Below are 8,312 nucleotides of genomic sequence, written 5' to 3'. Positions count from 1 at the left end.
TACAGTTCCACAATTTCAGTTATTTCCTTCTAGCTATTCTAATATCATAGCATCTAAAAATATTTATATGCAGATTCAGTATTCATAATCCTTTGTTAAATCCTATCTTGTATGTTGCTACCCCTCCCTCTCATTTAATCACTTTCTCATTCTTAAGGGATATCTGGGCAGTGACCACCTGTTCCAGTTTGTTAAAGCTGCCATTATCCAGAATACCAGAAATGGTTAGACTTTTATAAAAGGGGTCTATTAGGTTAAACATTTACATGTCTAAGGCTGGAAAAGTTTCCAAACTAAAGCATCAACATGAGGATACCTTCACTGAAGAAAGGCTGATGGTGTCCAGAACTCCTCTGTCAGCTGGGAAGGCAAGTTGCTGATGTCTGCTGTTCCTTTGTTCTCATGTTGCATTTCAAAATGGATTTCTCCAAAATGTCTCTGGGTTTCTGTCTCTCTTAGCTTCTTTCAGCTATCAACTTAGTTTTACTGGGGTGTTTCTCTCTAAGTATCTGGGAGTCCTCTCTTAGCTTATCTGGGGAAAACTCTAGGCTTCATCTCTTTGCTTAGCATCTCCAAATGTCCTTCTGTCTGCATCTAGCAATGTCTCCAAACATCTGGGTCTATGTCAGCTCTAAGGTTTTTCCAAGGGGAAAACTCTGGATTACATATCTTAGCTTCTCTCCAAAATGTATCTCTCAGCTTCTCTTGAAGGACTCCAGTGATCTAATTCAGACCCACCCTGAATGGGAGGGATAACATCTCCATGGAAATAATTTTAATCAGTGGTCTCAGCCAGAGTTGGGTAAGTCACATCTCCATGGAAGTACTCAATAAAAATTTTCCACCCAAAAAGATTGGACTAAAAGATCATAGGTCTTCTAGAGTTCCATAAGAGTTTCAAACCAGCACACCATCCTAACTTATTCATATTGAAAAGGGGTGTCAGTATTATGGGGAAGGGGGCTGCATCTGTTAATGTTCTTGAAGAAGCTGATGCATCTGGGTTTTGGAATTTATCTGGCATAGGACCATTCTGGAGGATTTAATTTTCTGAAAAATAAACTTAGTGAGTGAAATTTTATAGAATCTTAGATAGGGCCCTAGGTATTTCAGGACTATTGTTGATTAGAGCTTGGTATACTGTGGCCATTTGAAATATCTAGCTGGAGCTTGTGTAAGAATAACCTCCAGGATAGTATCTCGACTTGACATGATATCTCCTAGCCATTGTAATTTTATTTTGTTACCTTTCTCTTCCCTCTTTTGGTCAAGAAGGCATTCTCAATCCCTCAATGCCAGGGCCAGGCTCATTCCTGGGAGTCAAGTCCCATGTCACCAGGGAGATTCACTCCCCTGGGAGTCATGTTCCACATAGAAGGGATGTTAATGAATTTATTTGTGGAGTTGGGCTTAGAGAGAGAAAGACCACATCTGGGCAAAAAAAGCAACAGGAGTTATCTTGTAGGCATAAATATAGGTAGGCTTAGCCTCCCCTTTACATCCACAAGTTTCACAAATGCAAGTCTCAAGATCAAGTGTTTGACATATTTAGTAGGGGGTTCCTAATTTCACATAGCATATGTCCTGTCCAAGATAAATAATAAATGTCTCATGTTATCTTCATGTAGTTGTACAATCATTGTCACTCTCAATTTTAAACAAATATGACAGAAAACACCCCAAAGCTCTTATTAGCCCCTGAAATTTTATCCCTAGTATTAATGTGGTACTGGTAAGGTATTCCTATTAAATATAGTCTTTAATATGCAATTGGTAATTTTTTCCATGAACCACTGTGTTAACTCTTTGTACCAGTGGCATACCTTAGAAGTAGATCATGGAAGTACTTATTTATATTTCTAGTGTTAATCTGTGGGATATATGCTTTTAAACAACTCTTATCAATTATGTTTGCCTTCAGTGTAACACTGATTCTTATAATCCCATTAACAAACTTTCATCACCCTTGTCCATCCCCATATCTTTAAGTTCACCCTCATTAACATGTCTTTACATATTCGATAGTCATTGCCCCTTCACTAGCTTCTAGCTCTAGGTCCCCTATATTCTACATTATAAGACACTGATTTTACATTATTCAGGGAGTTCATATTAGCAATTACATACAATATCTCTCCTTTTGTGTCTGACTTATTTCACTCAGCATTATGTCTCAGAGTTCATCCATGATGTCATATGTTTCAGGATCTCATTCCTTCTTGCTGCTCCATAGTATTTCAATGTATGTATATACCACATTTTGTTTATCCACTCATCTGTTGAAGGACACTTGGATTGTTTCCATCTCTTGGCAATTGTTAACCATGCCACTATGAACATTGTTGTGCAATTGTCTGTCCGTGTCACTGCTTTAAGATCTTCTGGGTATATACTGAGAAGTGGAATTGCTGGATTGCATGGTAACTTGATATCTAGTTTACTGAGAAACTGACGAACTGTCTTCCACAGTGTCTAACAACAAATAAGAGTTCCAAGTTCTCCAGATTCCCTACAGCATTTATAGTTTCTGGTTTGTTTAATGGAAGCCATTCTTATTTGTGAGCGATGATTTCACTGTGGTTTTGATTTGCATTTCCCTAATAGGTACTGAAGATGAGCATTTTTTGATGCTTTTCTTAGCCATTTGTATTTCCTCTTTGGAGAAACATCTTTTCATATATTTTTCCCATTTTATAATTCAGCTGTTTGTACTATTGTAGTTGAGTTGTAGGATTTATTTATATATGCTGGATATCAATCTGTTATCAGATATATGGTTTCCAAATATTTTCTTCCATTGAATTGGTTGCCTCTTCACCTTTTTGACAAAGTCCCTTGAGGCACAAAAAGTTTTGATTTATCTATTTTTTCTTTCATTGCTTGTGCTTTGGGTGTAAGATCTAAGAAGCTGCCTCCTCTTACTAGGCTTTGAAGATGTTTCCCTATATTATCTTCTAGAAGTTTTATGGTAATGATATCTCTTATATTGAGGTCTTTGATCCTGTTTGAGTTAATTTTTGTATGGGATGTGATGCATGGATTCTCTCCCATTCTTCTGGATATGGATATCCTGTTCTCTCAGTCCCATTTGTTGAAGAGATTGTTCTCTGCCAGTTCAGTTGATGTGGTGGTCTTATCAAAACTCAGTTGATTATAGATCTGGGAGTCTATTTCTGAACTCTCAAGTCAATTCCTTTGATCAATATGTCTATCTCTGTTCCAGTACCATGCTATTTTGACCACTGTTGCTTTAATGCAGGCTTGAAATCAGGAAGTGTAACTCCTCCCACTGTGATCTTTTTTGAGAATGCTTTTGGCAATTTTAGGTCCCTTTTCCTTCCAAATTAATTTGATAACTAGCTTTTCCAAGTCTGAAAAGCAGGTTTTTGGGAAATTTGTTGGAATTGTATTGAATCTGTAGATCAATTTCAGTAGAATTGACATCTTAATGACCTTTAGCTTTCCTATCCATGAACATGGAATATCTTTCCATGTATTTAGGTCCTCTTTGATTTCTTTTACTAAAGTTTTGTAATTTTCTGTGTAGAGGGCTTTCACATCCTTGATTAAGTTTATTCTTAGGTACTTGAATTTTTTAGTTACTAATGTGAATGGAATTTTTTGATTACCTCTTCAGTTAGGTCATTACTAGTGTATAGGAACATTACTAATGTTTGGGCATTGTGTTCTGTCCTGCCAACCTGTTGAAATTTGTATATTAGCACAAAAACTTTTGTCATTGATTTCTCAGGATTTTCCAAATATTTTCCAAATATTTTCCACTCTTATGCACAATATAGACAACCCTTTTTAGGTTCTAATGAATTGGGGTAGCTGGCGGTAGATACCTGAAACTATCAAACTACAACCCAGAACCCATGAATCTTGAAGATGATTGTATAAAAATGTAGCTTATGAGGGGTGACAATGGGATTGGGAAAGCCATAAAGACCACACTCCCCTTTGTCTAGTTTATGGATGGATGAGTAGAAAAATGGGGGAAGGAAACAAACGCACCCAGTGTTCTTTTTTACTTTGCTCTTTTTCACTTTAATTAATATTCTTATTATTTTTGTGTGTGTAGTAATGAAGGTGTCAAGGATTGATTTTGGTGAAGAATGAACAACTATGTAATGGTACTGTGAACAATCAAATGTATGATTTGCTTTGTATGACTGCATGGTATGTGAATATATCTCAATAAAATGAATATAAAAAATAAAAAAAGCTACTGTTTGAATTTGCAAAAAAAATAAAGTTTCAGTGAATAAGAGATTTCAAATAGAGTTGAGAGGTCATTCTGGAGGTTATTCTTTTGCATTATATAGCTATTCCTTTTTAGTTTCTAATGTATTTGAATAGCTAGAAGGAAATACCTGAATCTGTTGAACTGTAATCCAGTAGACATGATTCTTGATGATGATTTTATAACCATATAGCTTTTATCATGTGACCATGTGATTGTGAAAACCTTGTGACTGACACTCCCTTTACCCAGTATATGGGCAGGTGAGTAATAAAATAAAGACAAAATATATATATATAATAGAGGGGGATAAGGGGTATGGGATGTTTTGGGTGTTCTTCTTTATTTTTATTTTTTTCTTTACTTTGGAGTAATGAAATGTTCTAAAATTGATTGTGGCAATGAATGCACAACTCTATGATGATACTGTGAGCCACTGATTGTATACTTTGGATGGCTTATATGGTGTGTGAATATATCTCAATAAAATACATTTTAAAAAAATCATATCATCTCATATCATCCACAAATAATTACAGTTTTACTTCTTTCTTTCCAACTTGGATGCATTTTATTTCTTTGTCTTGCCAGACTGCTCTGGCTAGAACTTCTAGCACAATGTTGAACAACAGTGTGACATTGGTCAACCTTGTCTTGTTCCTGATATTAGGGCAAAGGCTTTCAGTCACTCACTGTGGAGTACTATTCTGGCTGTGGGTTTTTCATATACGCCCTTTATCATTTTGAGGAAGTTTCCTTCAGTTCCCACATTTGAAGAGTTTTTATCAAAAAGGGATGCTGAATTACATCAAAAGCTTTTCAGTGTCTATTGAGGTGATCATTTGATTTTACCTTTTTGATTTGTTAATGTGTAGTATTACACTGATTTTCTTATGTTGAGCCACCCTTGCATGCCTGGAATGCACTCCACTTGGTTGTGGTTTATAATTCTTTTATTGTGTCTTTGGATTCAATCTGCAAGTATTTTTTTGAGAATTTTTGCATCTATATTCATTAGAAGGTTGGCCTGTAGGTTTCCTTTCTTGTAGTATCTTTATCTGGTTTTGGTATTAGTGTGATGTTAGCTTCATAAAATGAGTTATGTAGTGTCCATTTTTCTTCTATTTTTGAAAGAGTTTGAGCAGGGATGGTGTCAGTTCTTTTTCGGCAAGTTTGGTAAAATTCCCCTTTGAAGCCATCTGGACTTAGGCTTTTATTTGTGAGAAGCTTTTGATGATTTATTGAATTTCCATTTGTGATTGATTTGTTGAGGTCTTCTATTTCTTCTTGGATCAGTGTAAGTTGTTCATGTGTTTCCAGGAAATTGTCCATTTCCTCTAAGTTGTCTAGTTTGTTGGAGTACAGTTGTTAATAGTATCCTCTTATGATATTTTAAATTTCCTTGGTATCCGTAGTAATGACACCACTCTAATATACGATTTTGTTTATTTGGGTCTTTTCTCTTTTTGACTTTGTTAGTCCAGCTAAGGGTTTGTCCATTTTGTTGGTCTCAAAGAAACAACTTTTGGTTTTATTTATTCTCTCTATTGTTTGTTTTCTTTTTGTTCTCCAGATCATTTATTTCTGCTTTAATATTTGTTATTTCTTTTCTTCTTCTTGCTTTATGGTTAGCTTGCTGATCATTCTCTAGCCTCTTTGGGTGTTCAGTTAGGTCTTTGATTATAGCTCTTTCTTCCTTTTCAATGTATGTATTTATAGCTATAAATTTGCCTCTCAACACCATCTTCACCACATGGTATAGGTTTTGATATGTTGTGTTCTTGTTTTCATTTGCCTCTAGATATTTACTGATTTCTCTTGCAATTTCTTCCATTGATTGTTTAGGATTGTGCTTTTAAACCTCCACATATTTGTGAAAGTTCTGCTTCTTTGGAGTTATTGATTTCTATTTGCATTCCATTATGGTCATAGAATGTACTTTGAATAATTTCAATCTTTTAAATTTGTTAAGACTTGTTTTGTGTCCCAGCATATGATCTATCCTGTAGAAAGTTCCACAAGTGCCAGAAAATAATGTATATCCTGGTAATTTGGGATGTAACACTCTATATGTGTCTGTTAAGTCTAATTCATTTACCACATTGTTTAGGTTCTCAATTTTCTTATTGGTTCTCTGTCTAGTTGCTCTATCTAAAGAAGAGAGTGGTGTATTGAAGTCTCCTACTATTATTGTAGAAATGTCTATCTCCCTTCAGTTTAGCCAATGTTTGTCTCACATACTTTGGAGCACCTTGATTGGGAGCATAAACATTTATGATTGTTATTTCTTTTTGGTTATTGTCCCCTTTATTAATATATAGTGTCCTTCTTTGTCTCTTATGACCTCTTTGCATTTAGTCTATTTTGTATGATATTAGTTTAGCTACCCCTGATCTCTTTTGGTTGTAGCTTGAGTGGAATGTTTTTTTTTTTCCATCCTTATACTTTCAATCACTTTGTGTCACTGTGTCTAAGATTAGTCTCTTGTAAACAGCATACTGATGGATCATACTTTGTAATCCATTTTGCCAGCCTGTATCTTTGTTTTTTTTTGCAAGCTCCCCATTTCATTTGTGGTAACTCAGAGTATCTTCAGTTGAGAATACTGGCAACTGCACAAAACAAGATTCTCACATATGTCAGCAGGAAGGTATGAGCTGTACAACTGCATTACAAAAAGTCCCCAAAGAAAATAAGATGATAAAAACAATAGAAAAATAATAAAACACAAAGCAAAATAAGAAAATGTCAGATATTTACAGCCTTCATTGGTAATGAGATGCAACTTGTGATTCTACTTTCAGCATAAAGCAAAACCAGAGATCATTTCTTGATGGGTATCACAGATGAAGCTGATGCCAACAACTTTGTGGGGAGGCGTCCATTCCAACAAGGAAGAAATGCCCATTTAGCAACTTGCTGGGATTATAACCATGTCTTGATCTTCCTGCAGTTCTGTTACTAAAAGTGACACAAAGTAAATGATCCAATGTGGTCTAACAAATGATTTTTGTCATCACATTTCAGAACCAACTACTTAGAGTCACAGGCACTGGGTCTGGGAAAGCAGATGTTGACAGCCACACACCCAGGTGAGGGATGTTTATCTTTGTGAGGTTAAACAAGGAAAGCAGGGCTCTATAGCCTGGAAGCTTCTCCACTAATGAGTCTTCTAATAGTCAGCTCATGGTTTTTTGTTTAACTTCAGATCAATCCTATGTCGGTTTTAATTCTTTTGATTTTTATGGCTGCTGTGATGACTCCCTGAGGAAGTGGAAGAAGCAGCTTTCTGGGGTTTCACTCCATGCATAGATCCATCCAGATCCTCAGGGTCTTCCTGGCTGGGCTCATTTTCCTGATTGTGGAAGTCTGGAGAAGTGTCATTTTCAGTCCCACTTCCCGGCTCCCTCTTTTCAATGAGCTGGTCCTGAACTCCTGCCAAAGCACTTACTCCAGCTGCTGAAGTAATTGAGGATTTACTGAAGAGCCACTCAGCTTCCTTAAACTTCTGGTTCCTTTGATCATTTTTGCTACTGGAGTTTTTTGGTTGGTCAGATATCAATCCCAGCCACAAATAATATTGCCATACTTCTGAGTGTCTTCCAGGTAGCTCCCTTCAAAAGCATAATTCTGTCTCTCCAAGTTTGCCAATGTTTCTGCTAGCTCCTGCTTCTGCTTCATGAGCTTGGCCAGCTCCTGCTGGGTGTCTGGGATCTGCAGATGCTCAGCCTTGTTGTGCATGGCCATGTTGGCCTGAGGCAGGTGATGGTGGCTGGGGGTGGTCCCTGTGCCAGTCTGTATCTTTTAATTGGGGAGTTTAATCCATTCACCTTGAATTTATTACTGTGAAGTCAGATCTTGAACCAGCCATCTTAGCCTTTGGTTTTTGATTTTCACATCTATTTCTGCCCATATCTTTTTTTTTTTCTTTTAAGTTGTCATTGCTGATACTCTTCAGTTCTGTGTCATTCTCCAGACCTCTCTGCCCTTTCTTTTTTTCTCAACCAGGAGAACTCACTTTGGTATTTCTTGCAGGGCAGGTCTCTTTTTAACAAATTTTCTGCAT

The 8,312-nt window shown here is 36.4% G+C and overlaps 1 pseudogene; it reads right to left on the bottom strand.

Annotated features, from left to right (window-relative positions):
• Positions 1-7,086: 7,086 nt before the first annotated feature.
• LOC119523851 lies at positions 7,087-7,993 on the bottom strand (annotated as a pseudogene).
• Positions 7,994-8,312: the final 319 nt, after the last annotated feature.

The sequence above is a fragment of the Choloepus didactylus genome, chromosome X (assembly GCF_015220235.1).
Source record: "Choloepus didactylus isolate mChoDid1 chromosome X, mChoDid1.pri, whole genome shotgun sequence".
Classification (NCBI taxonomy): domain Eukaryota; kingdom Metazoa; phylum Chordata; class Mammalia; order Pilosa; family Megalonychidae; genus Choloepus; species Choloepus didactylus.
The sequence above is the reverse complement of the archived record's forward strand: the minus strand, read 5'-3'. Positions and strand labels throughout refer to the sequence as shown.